This window comes from Bos indicus x Bos taurus, chromosome 1, assembly GCF_003369695.1.
Source record: "Bos indicus x Bos taurus breed Angus x Brahman F1 hybrid chromosome 1, Bos_hybrid_MaternalHap_v2.0, whole genome shotgun sequence".
NCBI lineage: Eukaryota > Metazoa > Chordata > Mammalia > Artiodactyla > Bovidae > Bos > Bos indicus x Bos taurus.
Genome location: NC_040076.1, coordinates 118936751 through 118950651, shown reverse-complemented (window position 1 = coordinate 118950651; position 13901 = coordinate 118936751). Strand labels below are relative to the sequence as shown.

The window sequence follows — 13901 nt, the reverse complement described above, 5'->3', positions numbered from 1 at the left end:
CCTCTTACCCTGCTTTAGTGCTCAAACTGTGACTTTGTTCAGGTTTCTTCTTTGTTTTTTCTTTTCCTACTTTTAGTAAGAGTTGTGTGTGTGTGCTGGTATATAATTTGGGGTTATTTTGCTGCTGCTGCTTATTACTGTTGTTGCTGTTGTTACTATGACTAATTCTTATCCTGTGCTAGATGAAAAATAATGAAAGAAAGTTTGCTGCTTACCCAAAGCCCAGGTAAAATACTTGAGAGCTTCTCAGATAGCTCAACTAGTAAAGAATCTGCCTGCTATGCAGGGGACCTAGGTTCGATCCCTGGGTCGGGAAGATCCCCTGGAGAAGGGCATGGCAACCAACTTCAGTATCCTTGCATAGAGAATTCCATGGGCAGAGGAGCCTGGCAGGCTACATACAGTCCATGGGGTCTCAAAGAGTTGGACACGACTGAATTACACATTCACACATTTGAAAAGGAATTTGAAACTCACAGTTAAAATGCATGATTCACGTCTCCTATAGTTTTATCTGTGCTTTCACAGTGTCCTTTTTATGCAGCTGACAGTTGCTGTGTTTTGCTTTCAAATTTGATGCAGGGACCAAGATCCAGACCCATCACGCTTAGATGTTTTGGCTGCCTGATGCAGGCTCCCGGTCTTTTGCCCCAAGCTCATTAGTTTACTTAGCCCTTTTCCTGCTCAGTCATGACTGAGCAATGCCAGAGTCTCTCAGAGCAGTCTGAAAAATCACAAATTTTATTTAGAAGTTTGAAGTACATCCAAGTGTTATAAAAATTTAAAAGCTGTTTTGAAGACAGACTGTGGCAATAAACAAATACAGAGCCAGAGCAACAAAATGTCCAAGTATAAAAAAAGGAACCAAACACTTTTCACCCGTGTTATCTAGCAAATTGGAAAAATCAGCTTCTTAACCCATCACTACTGGAAAGTACTATTATTTTCTACAAAATCACTATAAATTTTCTCTTTCAAAATTGTCTGAAGTCATTGGATAACACGGTTTGCTTCTTTTCTCATTAGTGTCTATTAAAACAGTACACTAAAGCTTCCACAGCAAAAGTAAATTTTGTTCCATTTCCCGCCTAAATTTAGCTATCACTTTACATTTTTTATTTTTAATCACAATATGAATTTCAGCTATGAAAAATCAGCTTTTCAATGGCTTAATATACAAAGCCATCTTAAATCTAGAAGTATCTGTACAGATTTAAGGTAATAGGCAAATAATTTGGCAAATTACTACTATTATCCTATTAAAGCTCTAAAATACATATAAAATACATCACAGCAAAAAAAAAAAAAAAAGAAAATCTAAAGAGTTATAAATTTGCCAGATGCTTTGTTTGGTGGTTATTTTAATGATGAACTTGACAATTAGAAAACAAAATATACGTTTAGAACAATCATAACATGACAAGTGAATCTTAGCTGTGGTTGTATTAACATTAAAAGTTTTCTATCTGATTTTGATCCTTTCTCTTCGTAGCAGATGATCACTGTGGGAAAAAGTTCCTTGACTATGAAAACCAAAATTTCTTTCAAAATATTTTACTAAAAAAGAATATATGTATATATATACATATACTAGAAGTAGGTGTCTAGAATCTTCCAGTTATCATTTGATTTTCCCTCCTATAGTCAAGAATATTTTAAATTGTGTTGCCCATTTACTTTTCTAACACAAATTGGAAAAATGGGTAAGAAATAGGTATGCTTTATTTTTCATAGTCTAAGTCCCAATTCTGCATGCCCTTAATATTTAAAATCATAGCATTAATAACCATTCAGTTTGGGTCAAGTTTTATGGGATTTCTTATTCTCTTCATACAATCAAAGTTTCCTTGTTCTTCATCAGATGATGTTAACATCTCATTTAGATCAATGAATTAAAGTACTTTGGCTACATAGTTAACTTCAGAGTAAGAATACTGAAGAATACACATTTGATTCTGTACTTTTTTAACAGAATAACTGTAACAATATACTGTAATAAAAGTTATATGGATATAATTCTGTACTTTTAAAGAGAGTTAATGACTGCTAATTTCCTCTGTAAGTTTTCTTTAGTTATTTCTTATTTTAATCAAAGCTCCTCTTATCTGCCTTGGAAAAGGAAGAATTATATGTATGAAATATATCAACCATAGTAGAAGATACTTACTGAGGGAATGCAATGGATCTGAGAGATCTTAGGTCCTGAGGACACACCAAAGTATAAAAAATGGTCTTTGTCCTAGAGAGATGTTGGTCAAGCTAAGTACATATTTAGATATAGGTCTCGCCAGTCATCTCAATGCCGCTGGGGTAGGAAGCCATTTAAAAAAACCCTCTTCCTTCTACCTTTCAGACAGGGTAGAATATCTAATGTGGTTACATGTTTCATTCTGGCCCCTTCCATAATAACCACCACAACTTTCCTTTCCCCATGGGGTTTTAACTCCTTTGATAGTATGCACCACACCCAACTGTCTTGTGTTCTGTTATTAAAGTCACTTTCTTGCCTGTTTGTCTGTTTTTGGCTTAATTTGTGGAAAACATTAAATACATTTTCAGATCCTTATATTGTAGAAATGTTAGAAACCTTTCCTATTACAATAAAGTGACTTAAAAGTGTTGCTTTAGTCTTACTAATGGAATAACTAAGCATTAACACAATTGCTTTAAATCTAAAGCTATAAAAGTCTAAGGCAAGGAAGCTCCAATTAAAATAAATACATTTTAAAAAAAATAAGGCAAGGGAAAGGTAAAGAATAAGAAAAAGAGCTATGAAAAGAATAAAAGGTTGAAATATCAAAGCAGTGGTTCTTCAGGCATCAAAGAGCAGGTAAGGCAAGCATATGAAAATCACCTGGGAAGTGTTTTAAATCTGTACATATTGTCTGCACTTCCCCTGTTTCTCCTTTCCCCATTTCTTCCCTATTGAGAACCGCCACATTACCTCAGGTGTCAAGGTCCCCCAACTAGCATCATGAGTATCACTTGGGAGCTTATTAGAAATTCAGACTCTCAGACCCCACCTGGACCCACTGAATCAGAATCTGCATTTTAGCAAGATCTTCACATGATTCAAAAGGACTTTAAAGCTAGAAAAGCACAAGTGACAGAACCTCTGGCTTGCTCAAATGATTACCTAGAGGCTATTTTCTTGGCTTTTTAATAAAATAACATTTTTAACAAAACTAACATGTATTGAGCATATATAATGTGCCAAACAACGTTCAGCCTTTCAATACTGTGTTTTATTTAATTCTCACAACATCCCTATATAATAGTCACTGCCTCATCCCCATTTTATAGATTGGGATATCAAATAATAATGTGATAAGTAGCTTACCCAGTTTTGGTAACTGTTAGAGTCAAGATTTGAACACAATTTTGATTCTGTGCTCTTTGTTGCCACCCACACTGTCTGCTCTACATTAGGCTGCCTGCTTTTTAAGACCAATTAATTATTGGACCAATTAATTATTGGATAATTATTAGAAAGTTATAATTGGAAATCAAGTTCTGTTTTCCTCATAGAAAAAAGCAAGATCTATAACATTTTCCTGTCATCTTACCTTTAACTTCAATAATGAGGAATTCTAGGAATTCCTTCTTTAGTTGGGAAACAAGTAAGAAAACTATGATAGTTCATAATTTAAAATTTAAGACTTGATATCTCTGTTTTCCCAAAACTTACCTGAAATTTATCTTTTTTTTTAACCTTTGTGTTCTGATGAACTTTTTTAAAAAGTTCTTGAGTTGAATAACCCATATCCTACATATATAAACATATATAAACTTTCCAACTCAAATTATGTATCACTCTTTCAGCTTTTAATATAAACACATTTATCTATAAGCATAGTTTTAATATAAACACATTTATCTGTAAGCATAGTTTCTAAAATTTTAGTTGAATATAATACTAATCAGTCAGTCTGCAAACAAGGGTACCTGATTTTTTTTTTAAGGGTACCTGATTTTAAGCCAGTGACTCCTCAAATGATGAGTCTCTGAGACATTTTTCCCAGTGCATATAGACTCTCTGAGAGCTGTCAGTTGGATTGGGTCAAATGTCTGTTGTTTTGACAGAGGCTCATTGATGTGGGTCAGAAGACCGAGGTGAGTCTGGGCTCCCTGTGATCATGTTTGAGAGGAGAGGCATGTCAACAGAACTAAGCAGCCACGATTTTCTCCGTGATAAAGGAACATCCTTGAGAGACAGAATGTCACCAGCTGCTTAGATCTAGAACTTTCGGCAGCACTAATAGTACAGTGTCTAACTTGTAAGTTATAGATGAAGGCAAAAATCAACCCAGGGATGCCATAAAGCCACGTAGTGAGGGCTCAAAAGGGAACTTGTGCCCAGGAGACATCCTGCATACTAGCAGGCAGAGTTTCTTAGAGCTGATCAATGATAAAGTACCAGCGATTCTCTTGTGACTCTTTACAGTCCTGCTCATCTCACTAACCCCAAATAGTTGTGAGTGTGGCTGAATTTAGTCAACACTAGGTTTTTTTTTTTCTAAATAAACTGAAAAAAAAAGGAAAAACCTCACAGCACTTCTTCTAAACTTCATCCATTTACAATTTCATCATCATACATGCTTTTCTTCACTCTTGGACCCAAACTCTTCTTGTTATGCAACTCAAATGCATCTTACATACTTGTAAATTACGTGGTATGCTGCTAGAACAAGAACGTTCCATTAACCCAGCTTTAATCATCTAATTCTCCTTCCATTCAAATGTCATGTCGCATAAAATAATGTCTTCCAGCACTTAACCTTCACACAGTTAACTGCTGCCACTTTATCAGGAATGGAAAATAATCTGATGTGATTCCTATGTAATAATTTCCTGACTGTGTTCTAGCTTTTGACATACTGGGTTAACAGAGTGGATTTTTGCGAGAAATACAAATCTATTCTTTTAAATTCCCATTACATTAAGCCACATGATGGAATATTATACAGTCATTGTGTATTTTATATGTATATATTTTAAAATATCTAGTGACAAGGAAAGGTAATCACAAGTGAATACAGCAGTGTATAAAATAAAAATCCAATGAGAGAGAGAGAGAGTGTGTGTGTGTGTGTGTGTGTGTGTCTTTGATAGATTCTTGTCAAGGTGCCATTAATGTCTTATTTGGGTCATTGGTGTTCTAATGAAAACAGTTCAGTTATACTAGCACTGATTTGAGAGCAAAATCACTTAGAGATTTTTTTAAATGTCTGCATATTTGCACGAACAGATAAGAAATACTAGGCAAAATATATAACAAATCTTTAAAGCTTTTGAGGATTATTAAGATCAAGGCTAAGATCAAACATGACTTTTCTTTCCCCTTTTTTGGCATGCGCTTTCAGACTTTCCTATCATGAGCCTCCGTTCATACTTTTTATCTTGGAATTTCTTTTCCTTTCCTTCTAACTCACTCTAGATTTCAGATTATAGACACCCACCATTAACCCTCTGGAGAATGATCCTGGCAAGTCAACCCTGTCTCTATTTTTTTCCCTAAGGTACACTAGAGCCCTATAAGAGTTCACAGATTTTACACCAGAGTGGCATTTTATAGGAAAAAATATCTCATGGGAAAATTTTTGCTATGACAAAAAAAACACCAAAAAATAAGTTAAAAATATATTCTTCTAATACCAAAATCCTCCTGTACCACAAGGTGATAGTAAAACTCGAAAACTCATATACGTTGTTGCTAGGAAAAAAAAAAAAAACTATACACAATCTTCTTGAGTAATTCATTCAGTTCAGTTCAGTTGCTCAGTTGTGTCCGACTCTTTGCGACCCCATGAATCGCAGCACGCCAGGCCTCCCTGTCCATCACCAACTCCCAGAGTTCACTCAGACTCACATCCATCGAGTCAGTGATGCCATCCAGCCATCTCATCCTCTGTCGTCCCCTTCTCCTCCTGCCCCCAATCCCTCCCAACATCAGTCTTTTCCAATGAGTCAACTATTCGCATGAGGTGGCCAAAGTACTGGAGTTTCAGCTTTAGCATCATTGCTTCCAAAGAAATCCCAGGGCTGATTCATTAACTTTAAACAATTTCTTACTTTAAAAAATCCCCAAACCATAATGAAAAATATTGATGAATTTGGCTACATAAAAAAATTTAAATGGTTGTGTAGTAAAAAGCACCAGAAACAAACACAAAAGATAAACAGGAACTTAGGAAAGCTATTTGCCACACATTACATGTAAAATGCCAGTTTTTGACATGAGCTTTTTAAAACGAGAAACAATGAACCCAATGGAAAAATGAGTGAAGGCCATAACTAGGCAACCTAGTAGAAAAATAATTGCAAAAATAAGAAAACAAAAAGAAGCTCAACCTCATTCCTAACCAAAAAAAAAGGTAAACCAAAACAAATATATATTTTTCACTTATCAGACTGAGAAAAAAATGCAAAATTTTATACAAGTCAGATTTTTGGTATCTTAAATTCATATAGCCATTGTAGAGGACATTTTGTAAGTATCTTCCAAAAACCTAGAGTGTATAAACAATCTGTATTGACAATTATGTTTGGAATTCATTCTACCAGTATAATCATATAAGTACAAAAATGCATATATATAAATATGATCATTGAGGCTTTTTTACATTCAAAAAAGGGAAATAGAAGGCAAAAAAAAAAAAAAAACCCTTAAGGCCCATGATGTGTGCTGAGTCACTCAGTCTGACTCTGTAACCCCATGGGCTATAGCCCACTAGGCTCCTCTGTCCGTGAGATTTCCCAGGCAAGAATATTGGAATGGGTTGCCATTTCCTCTTCCAGGTGACCTTCTCCACCCAGAGATTGAACCTGCGTCTCCTGAGTCTTCTGCATTGACAGGCAAATTCTTTACCTCTGAGCCACCTGGAAAGCCCCCAAGGCCCACTAGGGGCTGATTATATCAATTATCATGTTTCAGTGCAATGATTAGAATCCTATGAGTAAGATAGATTTGTGTAAATGATGTGAGATAGATTTGTGTAAATGATGTAGAAAGTTCTACGAGACATATTACTTTTGTTTTTTTAAAGGAAAGCAAAGTACAGAACATATAATGCATAAAATGAGAAGCAATGGATATACACACTTATATATATGGGTGCACTTTTTTTAAAGTTCTAAAGGACACATAAAAAAAACTATTGGTAGTATATATCTCTGGGAAGTAGACCTGGAGCGACAATTAGAGAATTAAGAGATGTGTACTTTTACTTTATACATTTCCATAACTAGGCACTTGTACCACATACATATATTACTTCTATGGAAAATTAAAACAGAAAAAAACTTTTAAGGAGATTTTGTTCAAAATTATGGCACAATAACACTTGTAGAGTACATCATGAGAAACGCTGGGCTGGAGGAAGCACAAGCTGGAGTCAAGATTGCCTAGAGAAATATCAATATCCTCAGATATATAGATTACACCACCCTTATGGTAGAAAGCAAAGAACTAAAGAGCCTCTTGATGAAAGTGAAAGAGGAGACTGAAAAAGTTGGCTTAAAAGCTCAATATTCAGAAAACTAAGGTCATGGCATCTGGTCCATCACTCCATGGCAAATAGATGGGGAAACAGTGGAAACAGTGGCTGACTTTATTTTTGGGGGGCTCCAAAATCACTGCAGATGGTGATTGCAGCTATGAAATTAAAAGATGCTTACTCCTTGGGAGGAAAGTTATGACCAACCTAGACAGCATATTAAAAAGCAGAGACATTACTTTGCCAACAAAGGTCTGTCTGGTCAAGGCTATGGTTTTTCCAGTGGTCATGTATGGATGTGAAAGTTGGACTATAAAGAAAGCTGAGTGCCGAAGAATTGATGCTTTTGAACTGTGGTGTTGGAGAAGACTCTTGAGAGTCCCTTGGACTGCAAGGAGATCCAATCAGTCCTTCCTAAAGGAGATTAGTCCTGGGTGTTCATTGGAAGGACTGATGTTGAATCTGAAACTCCAATACTCTGGCCACCTGATGTGAAGAACTGACTCATTTGAAAAGACCTTGATGCTGGGAAAGATTGAGGGCAGGAAGAGAAGGGGATGACAGAGGATGACATGGTCGGAAGGCATCACCAACTCGATGGACATGGGTTTGGTTAGATTCCAGGAGTTGGTGATGGACAGGGCAACCTGGTGTGCTGTGGTTCATGGGGTCGCAAAGAGTTGGACACGACTGAGCGACTGAACTGAACTGAACTGAAGCTTTATATGAAAAGAATTGTATATCACACTACCTACTATGTATAAAACAGAATCACACTACCATGCTATAAAGCATAGGGAGCTCAGCTCATTGCTCTGTGGTGACCTGGATGGGTTGGATGGAGGCAGGGGTGGTGAGCAGGAGGTCCAAGAATGAGGGGGATATATGTATACATATAAATTAGTCACTCCATTGTACAGCAGAAATTAACACGACGTTGTATAGAAATTATACTCTAATAATCATATATCAAAGTTTGTTAATTCACAAGTAAAAATCTAATCTATAAGGATGTTTCTTATATTTAGTAGTTATAGCTACAGAAATGCCTTGCTGCTGCTGCTAAGTCGCTCCAGTCGTGTCCGACTCTGTGAGACCCCATGAACTGCAGCCTACCAGGCTCCTCCGCCCATGGGATTTTCCAGACAAGAGTACTGGAGTGGAGTGCCATTGCCTTCTCCCAGAAATGCCTTAGAAATTGCATTATTGTTGACCCAAAAACTCTTTTTCACCTTCTCTAGCATTCATCTACAAGGAGGGAAGATGTTGACTATAATCAGGAAGAGGACAAGGTCCCTTGACAGATGGTCACCCAGTAGAGCCTAAGTCTGTATAAGGAAAAATATGTTCTCGATGTTGACAGATGGCTTCATTCCATTCAAAAACATTCTTAAGATGTAGTGTTAATGCTTATTTTATAAATTAGAAAATAAAAATCTGACCTTTTTCAGTGAATCACTTAATGTTTTTTTTTTTCTTTACAGACTGATGTATGATAAGCTGATCTAAAATGACAGGTTTTATCTGACTAAGTCATTGAAGCCATTCCAGAAGGTCTGCATCCAGGTAAATGGCTTACACCTATAACATTGTATCTGTCAGTAATTTTCTCTAATGTGTCAACCATGAAGGTAGCACATAAAGCCACACACACTATTGTCAGGTGACAGAAACAGAAGCTGTAGAAAAGAACGACATTCTGAGCCCATTCCTTCCAATATATAAAGAACATACATATTATTAATAATATGAATTTTTTAAAGATTTTTTTGATGTGGACCATTTTTAAAGTCTTTATTGAATTCATTACAAGATTGCTTCCGTTTCATGGTTTGGCTTTTTGGCCCCAAGGCATGTGGGATCTCCACTTCCCGACCAGGGATTGAGCCTATATCCTCTGCAGTTCAGTTCAATTCAGTTCAGTCGCTCAGTCGTGTCCGACTCTTTGCGACTCTTTGTAACCCCATGAATTGCAGCACGCCAGGCCTCCCTGTCCATCGCCAACTCCCGGAGTTCACTCAAACTTATGTCCATCAAGTCGGTGATGCCATCCAGCCATCTCATCCTCTGTCGTCCCCTTTTCCTCCTGCCCCCAATCCCTCCCAGCATCAGAGTCTTTTCCAATGAGTCAACTCTTCGCATGAGGTGGCCAAAGTACTGGAGTTTCAGCTTTAGCATCATGCCTTCCAAAGAAATCCCAGGGCTGATCTCCTTCAGAATGGACTGGTTGGATCTGCTTGCAGTCCAAGGGACTCTCAAGAGTCTTCTCCAACACCACAGTTCAAAAGCATCAATTCTTTGGCGCTCAGCCTTCTTCACAGTCCAACTCTCACATCCATACATGACCACAGGAAAAACCATATACAGAGGTACCCATTAATTCCAAAGCAGTTTAACCCCTGGTAGACATAAGCCCCATGGAGTCACACAGTGGGGCATTCCACTCAGAACCTCACAGAGCAGCTAGGGGGGTGCTCTGTCAGTTCAACTCTTATCACACAGACTGTATGATATTTTTCATAAAAATACTCCTTGATTTACCCAGCTAGCAGGATTTTTTTCTCCTGACATAAACTCAGCTCAAAGAACAAACCCTCCGCTTCCCAAATTAACAGGGGAGACATTCCCTAGTTCCTCCAAGGAAAATGAAAAGAGTAGCTTGTCCCTTTCTGAATGTGTCATGGCTGGATTTTATCAAAGTAGGAGGTAGATAAGATAGGTGATGGGTGGGCAGACCTATGTTAGAGGTAACTAGTCTTTTTGATTGACAAGTAGGAAACACTTGCTGGAAGGCAGTCCACAGTGGTGTTAGAAAACTATTTAGGACTACTCTAATCTTGGAAGACAAAAATAGTAACGTTCTGCAGAGTTCTGTCACTGGAAATCTTTAGGGGTTTTTTTGTGAGGTGTAGTTGAAATTTTGGAAGCTGGGCTATGCACATTTTCAGCAAAAATCCAGCTCTGGGAAAATATATTAAAATATATGTCCCAGTTAGGAAGATACCAAAACTAGCAGCTTTTTTTTATATCCTAAGAGTACTGAACAGAAGGAGCTCTTTACATATTCACCTCCTCAGCCTTAAAGCAGAAGAATCAGGATAATAATACAGGGGCGTTCCTCCTGGAAATGGTCCTTAGATCAGCCTCTCCTCCTGTATTTTGGAAGCCCCTAAGTTTCTGATTAACATTCACACATTTGTAGTAAAACTTTCCAAATAACTACAACATTTTGCTTACAAATAAGAAAACACTGAAAAAAACATCCTGTACAATGTTAAACTTTTTCAGACCTTTAAGTTTCAGATAAATGAGCAAAAACATACTTAATTCTAATAAGTTATTTTCCACTGAAGAACTAACATCATACAGTTCTTCCACTAACTAGCAACTTTGCCTTTGGAAGAATCTCCAAGCCCCGTCCCAACCCATGTCATATTGAAATACAAAAAGTGTTTTCCAAGGGCCTTCTGAACTTTGTATTGTCACTTTAAAACTTTCATCAACTTAAAACTACAGAACTTTGATCTTTTATTGATTTAAACCAGTAATGTGTAAACAGTATTCCAGAGCTTGTTTCATACTGTAGAAACAAAAATACTTAGGCTGAAACCTACTTATGATAAATGGGAAAACATGGTTAATACATATAAAAGAATAAAAATATTCAGGGGCTTAAAATCTATGGTAATCATCTGCTCCATGTAGCTGTTTACATTAATTATAAATGCAGTTAAAAACTGAGTTCCTGCATGATACTAGCCACATTTCAAGTTCTCAATAGACACATGTAGGTAGTGGCTACTGTACTGAATAGCACAGATATAGAACATTTCTATCATTATGGAAAGTTCTACTAGACAGTACTATTATAAAGGAATTATTAATAATGCAGTAGGCTTCCATTGCTACTTGGTAAGAAAGTTTTGGGCTCTTTTATATGTCTTTTGAAATTTAAAAATATTTTTTAAATGCTAATTTTCTTAACTGTAGGTTATCTGGTGTATGGCTCTCACAAGCCCCTTTCCTCTTTCCTATTTATTTGCATATTAAGATATATGGAATTAACTGTTTTACTTAAATATTTATTTAAATACTTTATGTATTCTTATAAAATTAGAGGTTTTTGTTTCCTTAAAAATTGTGAAAAATTGTACATATAGTTATGTTGACCTAATATATGGCTGTTGGCTTTTTTACTGAATCACTGACGTCTTCAAGTAAGCAAAACTAGAAAAGATGTAGGATCATTTTTAAAGGCCAGTATTTCTTCTTTGTTCTTTATATTCTGTAAGATTTTATTTTTCCTACAATGATAGATGGGTCTCAATCACACCAACTTTACTAAAGCTTTATTTTTTTAAGCAACCGAAGAACCAAACAAAATAACTATTAGATCATTTATTTCTGTATCATTTATGGAAATGTGTATTATATTAATGGTCTCTGGATTTCCAACTTATTGTATAACAAAGAATAATAGCTTGTTTATAATTTTAATTAATATAATCACCCCCTTTTACAGTATATACTTAAATTTCTTATTCACCATTGATCCTCTACTGTGATCCATTCATTTAATATCAGTTTCAATTATTTTCCAGTCACTTATATCTAGTAGTTCAATTAAATTTGGTTCTTGGACTAATGGTTATATGTTACACAAGGCAAGAAATTAAAAGCAAATTTATCTTTGAGTCATTGAAGCATCAAAGATTTGAAATAGCTATATAACTAGCTATGAAAAAGACATAACTACCCAGCCAGTATTCCTTTACACATTTAACAGTATCATTTTTCAGTGAAAGCATAAATAATAAAGGTGCAAACCCAGTTTTGAATTGTTAAATATGAATCCAAATCTTACCAATGAAAAAAAGGCAGAGTAAATGTTAGCTGTCTGTGGAGTTTTGTTTTTCTTTAATAAACCAAAAAATAGCTTTTTTTTATAAAATAATAGGTTTACTGTAAATAACCTATTATCCATATAGTTTATTCACAGTAATATTCATCCTGCTGCTGCTGCTGCTGCTAAGTCACTTCAGTTGTATCCGACTGTGTGCAACCCCATAGACGGCAGCCCATCAGGCTCCCCCATCCCTGGGATTCTCCAGACAAGAACACTGGAGTGGGTTGCCATTTCCTTCTCCAATGCATGAAAGTGAAAAGTGAAAATGAAGTCACTCAGTCATGTCCAACTGTAGCAACCCCATGGACTTCAGCCCACCAGTCTCCTCTGTCCATGGGATTTTCCAGGCAAAAGTACTGGAGTGGGGTGCCATTGCCTTCTCTGAATAGTCATCCTAGGTTTAAACAATATAGCTAGATATGCACAGCATACAACTATATAGGAGATTCTAATTTAAACTGGGTTACTGTTAATATTTTTAATCATTAAAAGAGCTCAGAGAATTCACCTCTTAATTTCACAGTTTGGTTTTGCTGGCAGGAAGCACTTTTCACCAGTACTAGAAGTGCTGTCATCTTCTCCCTTCAACTAGCTAGTCATTCCTTTTAAGACTCTTAAAACGATTTAGATATATGAGTCATTTTTTTTTAATTCAGGGAATATCTAAAATATCTCAGAAATGTAATAGTACAGTACAAACTTGGCAGATGATAACCAGTTATTTAGAATTAGGTTTTTGGCACCTTTCCAGATTTGAAAAAAAATATTGGACTCTCCCAGGGCGTCCCTGGGACAAGAGGTATAATGTCACATCGCAAGTCCAAAGTCCCATCGGAAGCAGCCTTCCTTCTCCTTTTACCCAAGCAAAGCCAAAGTACTTCTGCACACAGCACTGGCCACCATAAAAAGCAAACAAAGCCATTGTAGATAAAACCAGGCAGTGGATAAAGGCTATCATTTGACCTAGTGTCTGAACCTTGACTCAGTGATGCTTCAGGCCAAGGGGGAAGAACAGGATGGGCATTTTGCTGCCTCATGGTCTGTCCAGTGCAGTCAGTATACAGAGCAAGAGGATAAAACAACTCAGTGTCTTACTTAATGCAAAGAAGGAAATTCTTTGGCACCTGCTTTGGCAGTGTAAAAGCAATGTAAATTCAAGTCATTCACGAGAACAGCTTCTTATGTGATACAGAAGGTTATTCTGTAACAGTAACGGCCCAGCCATGGTTTATTCAACTCTAAACCATTAATGCAGAGAAGGCAATGGCACCCCACTCCAGTACTTTTGCCTGGAAAATACCATGGACGGAGGAGCCAGGTAGGCTGCAGTCCATGGGGTTGCTAAGAGTCGGACACGACTGAGTGACTTCACTTTCATTTTTCACTTTCATGCATTGGAGAAGGAAATGGCAACCCACTCCAATGTTCTTGTCTGGAGAATCCCAGGGACAGCGGAGCCTGGTGGGCTGTCGTCTATGGGGTCGCACACAGTCGGACAC

General features: G+C 36.8%; 1 protein-coding gene across 3 annotated transcripts in view; it reads left to right on the top strand.

Annotated features, from left to right (window-relative positions):
• AGTR1 (angiotensin II receptor type 1) overlaps window positions 1-13901 on the top strand; it is a 55610-nt gene that overhangs the window by 2496 nt on the left and 39213 nt on the right. For 2 of the 3 annotated variants that reach the window (XM_027543877.1, XM_027543887.1), the window contains exon 2: window positions 8981-9062. The exons of the other annotated variant lie outside the window; for it this stretch is intronic. The gene's annotated coding sequence lies outside the window, so the exon portion shown is untranslated. The remainder of the gene's footprint in view (window positions 1-8980; window positions 9063-13901) is intronic. 3 annotated transcript variants of the gene reach the window in all.